Below are 4,779 nucleotides of genomic sequence, written 5' to 3' on the forward strand. Positions count from 1 at the left end.
AGAGACATTGTGAGCCCAAGATGTCACACTTGGCTGCATCTGTGTATTATTTATATTGTTTACCTTCATTAAAACCATTCCCTAGAACAGGGGTGTCAAACTCCAGTCCTCAAGGGCCGCAGTCCTGCAGTTTTTAGATGTGCCACAGGTACAAAACACTGGAATGAAATGACTTAATTGCCTCCTCCTTGTGTAGATCAGTTCTCCAGAGCCTTGCTAATGACCTAATTATTCCATTCAGGTGTGGTGCAGCAGAGGCACATCTAAAAGTTGCAGGACAGCGGCCCTCGAGGACTGGAGTTTGACACCCCTGCCCTAGAATCTCATAAGGTTCCCAGGACTGGTGGAATAGAAACACCCCATAGCATCACAGAGCCTTCACCATACACAACAGTGTTCTTTCCCATCTTTTGTTGAGTACAAAATCCACCTGCAGTATCCGAACAAAGCAGATACTGTAGTTCCAGTTAAAGTCCTAGCAGAGTTTAGCAAATTCCTAACCTTTACATTTATGATGGGAGGATTGATATAGAATTTTTCTGGCAGGCATCTATGCCCAGCTTCTATGTAGATGGGGTCTAGTAGTAGTTATGGACTCGTGATTCCAAGATGCATTTACAGTCTGAGCTTTGAAGATTGTTTTTAACCTTCCTTGCAATCCTGATTATATATGCCACCAAAGTTAACTTGTGTCTAGCCTTGCTTGCCACTGTTTCAGTTGATTTTATCCTTAATTTTTGCTCTGACTGTAGATATGGTCAAGTTAAATTAAGTGGGTGTGTTCTTGTAACCACTTCTTGACTTAATACACATTAACCTGAGTGGCATGCTCTCTTCTCTTCCCCGGTTTGAATTGTCAAAAATATATATATTATTTCCAGTTTATAGGCTTGGAAAACAGAAAATGATGGCTTAGGAATCATAACATAGCTTAACTCTTAAGTCAAACAGTAAAATATAAATTAACTGGTAAGTATTGTTTATAGAAATGTATATATGCGAAATTATCTAACCAGCAGTAAAATAAAAATTTAAAAAAAAATTAAAAGTAACGTTTGGACATTTAAAGTTTGGAGTTATATACGCCTTTGAAAATTCTCATTATTGCTGTATTTTAATTTTCCTTGACACAGTTAACTACTCTGGGTTCCAATGGTTAGACTTGAGGTTAACAACAACCTCATGCAAAAGGTTAGGCAGGTAATTCATCGCCTGATTAGACTCCGTCTGCAATTAATCATGCTTAAATGAATCTCCTTACAGACTGATCATTTAGGAATGATGATTAATGAAGGCGTCAAATGTATTGCACACGCCTATCCTTATTGGGCAACCACATTAATGTGTGTCACTGGTGTCAAAGACGAACTCTAAAAGAGTTTTTTTTTTTATTAAATTCTTTCTCTTGTATTTTTTTTCCTTACCATGTTTTTTTTTTTCCCCCTTCTTTGAAAAGCCAGCTGCGGTGCGGCTGAAGCCAATTGTGGGAAACGGCACACATCAAAATACAGGTGCAAGGTCGAGAGGACGAGCGGCACACCTTGTGGGCATGAGGGACGATGCGCGAGACAGTTGCGTGTCAGTGATTGTTGAGTCAATTAATTACTGAACTTGGCAAGAGATCAATCGTTCCAGTAAGGTGATCCCATTTCCAACCGGCAGCATATTGAGACAGTAACCTGTGACAATGTTAATCGCTAGCACAACAGCAGGACAATTCCCACACGTAATTAGTCTACATTTTAATTCATAGAAAAAACTACCACTTTTCTAAACTCCCTTAATTATGCACTTAAAGTTAATTATAGCCCCCCTCGAACCCTCAACCGCCTCACCCCCCAACCTCTTCCCCGGTTTGTTTTGGGTGCCGCAGATGGAAAAACATATTTATTTTGGGGAGGAAGGAACAAAACGAAACCTCCACCTGGGAAAGGAGCGGCACGTCTCCGCTGAGTTGAGCAGCGTCTGGTAGGAATTTACTGGATTAGCTCAGTCACAAAATGTGAGATGAACCACATTGTCAATCAGCCTCAGGGCAGAACGGGAGAGGAAGAGCTGTCAATCAAAGCAGGTCTTCAATCGTCCCATTCACATCGCCTCCTGGAATCAGTCTCTCCCGCTGACTGCTCTTTGACATTTAACGCGCTGGGGCCACGAGGATGGGGCGGGGCGGGGGGGCATCCTCAGATCTTCCCTTTCTTTCTTTTCTCTTCTTCAGTCTCTCTTCGCTCTTTGTGTTTCGGCAGAGGCAGATATGTGTGTTTAAAGTAATGACACTGTTCATTTAGTATGAGAAGCTGCAATAGCTGTGAGAGATAACTGTAGGGCAGCAAAAAAGAAAAAAAAAAAACAAAGGTTGTACCAGTTCTTTTGGTGTGGTGACAATAAGCTAAGTGCTGAAACATCCTGGGATGTACTGGACCTGAAGAATACAATTATGTACTGTTATTCTGATAATGTGATATATCACTGATATATTTAATCCATACACCTTCCTCTACAACATATGTTGTATGTTTCTACTTTTCATTGTAAAATTCACACCATGCTTAGAAATAAATGACAAAGCTCAAGTGCTACATTGCTTTGCATCTATTCACACCACTTATAGTATTTCATTACATTTTTTTAACAATTTGTGAAATATGTTAGAGGATGTATGATAGATCAACAAATAAATTATTGACAAATCTGAAGAGGGAATAAAAACAATTTTCCATAGTTTAAATTTTTTTCTAAGTAAAAATCTTAAAATCTGTCATTAAAAAGTCCAGCCCTCCTTATTTAACTCTTTAGAACCACTTTTGGCTGCAGTTACAGCTGCAAGCCTTTGGGGTGTGTTTTTACCAGTTTTTCAATAGCTACAATATTCCAATTTGCTACACATTCTTCAGTTAGGTAGATCGGAGCAGGAGGAGATGTAAGCACCAATCTTCTAGTCTTACCACAGACTCTCAGTTGAAGAAACTTATTTTATGTAAATGATTTGTATTTTGGCTCTGGCTATATGTTGAGCATTGTTCTCTTACTGAAAGTTGAACCTCTGCTCCAGTCTTAGGTTGTTCACAACTTCTAACAGTTTTTTTTTTTTCTTAGGATTATCCTGTATTTAGCTCTTGTTTCCCTACTACACAATGCTGCCACCACCATGTTTCACTGTAGCCATGTTGTGATCTGAGTAACGTTCAGTTCAATTTTTACACTAGACGTATCTTTGCATGCTATGCTAGAAAAAAAAAAAAAAGGTTTTGGTCTCATCTAAGATGATCAACTTCTTCCACATGTTTGTTGTGTCCTCTGCATGAAATGTGGCAAACCTGTAAGTTTTCTTTTTAACTAATATTTTAATTTCTACTAACTAACCTGTATTCATTGGTATTTATGTTGCTGTCCAACATTCTCTAACAAGGCCTAGACAAAGCCGTTGTTTTTACAGTGAAATTACTTTACTCTAAGGTGGAAACTATTTCCTAATTAGTTGAGTTGAAGGCAGTTTTAATTTGGGTATCAAATTAAAGAGGGATGAATACATATGCAACACTTTTTATATTCTTTTTTGATTTGATAAACATGATTGTTTTTCCTTCCTCTTCACAACTGCATGCTACTTTGAATTGATTTGTCACATAAAACGCATTGAAAAGTTCATGGCATTTGTATTCTTTTCCAAGGCAACATAAATGCTCCCCATTTTTCCAAAGAGTGCATAAAACAGCATTTAAAAACTGAAAATCCACCAAACAGATCACACTTCCAGCCTCTGAAAGATGCAGCCTGATGAAAAATCCTGCTGCCTTCCGCTGTCGTTTTTCTGTGTTTTCTCCTCTCTTGTTTGTATTCCGAGGCAGTCGCCCGGCTCTGAGTGAGGTATACAGAGTCATTGCTCTTTTGGCTCCAGCCCTGACACTTGTGCCCTCAAGTGTGGACTCCTTAGCCGCGATCTGATCAGCATCTTTATAGTTTATCAGCCTTGGGGTTCAATTTTGGCTTGGATGCTTTTACAAATGAACGCAATCACTGGTGAGCCTTCGCATCCTGATTGCATTGAGAGGAGCGGGAGCAGGAAAGTTTAGTGGATTATCGTGCCACTTGAGGATGGAGCACAAACACACCGAGGCAGCCACAGAGGGGGCCCGCCCGTACCTCCCCTCCCCAGCCTGGGCTATTGGCACTCACTGCTTGTACTCTGTCTTATTTCACTAAAATAATATAATTGTCTCCCATCTTATTGCTTGTAAAGCCATCTTCTGTCCGCAGGCGATGTGTGTGATCAATGTACTATCTAACAGAATCAATTCTTCCAGGAATACCTTGTGTTTGTGAAATGATCCCAGGCAGCTGCAGCAAAAGACTTGGCTGAAAGTGGGATCTTGTGGTACGAGGATTAGTTTAGCGACTTGGACCCTCCAGTTCACATTGAATAGTGTGGCTTTTTGCCCATTTCTCACGTTCTCCTCTATGCATGTGTGTGCGTGCAAAGTTGCCTTCCAAGGGAATTCACATTCATATTGCCAGTTCTGCGCATCATTCCCTTGTACATCTTCTAAGCAGTTTACTGTGTGTGTAACTGCTTCAGTAGCCGGCCTCGTGAGACGTTTGCGACTGTGCTGGAAAATGGTAATAAATGTCATGTCATCTGTTGGCTAACACAAAACAGATTTCTTGGATTTTACTAGAAAAGGGAATTTGATCTTATCAGTCATGACATTTATATGACTGTATGACTCCATGCATGCATTTCCATTGTATGGAAATGAAATCAAAGACACTCCTGGATGG

Source organism: Xiphophorus maculatus, chromosome 21 (assembly GCF_002775205.1).
Source record: "Xiphophorus maculatus strain JP 163 A chromosome 21, X_maculatus-5.0-male, whole genome shotgun sequence".
NCBI lineage: Eukaryota > Metazoa > Chordata > Actinopteri > Cyprinodontiformes > Poeciliidae > Xiphophorus > Xiphophorus maculatus.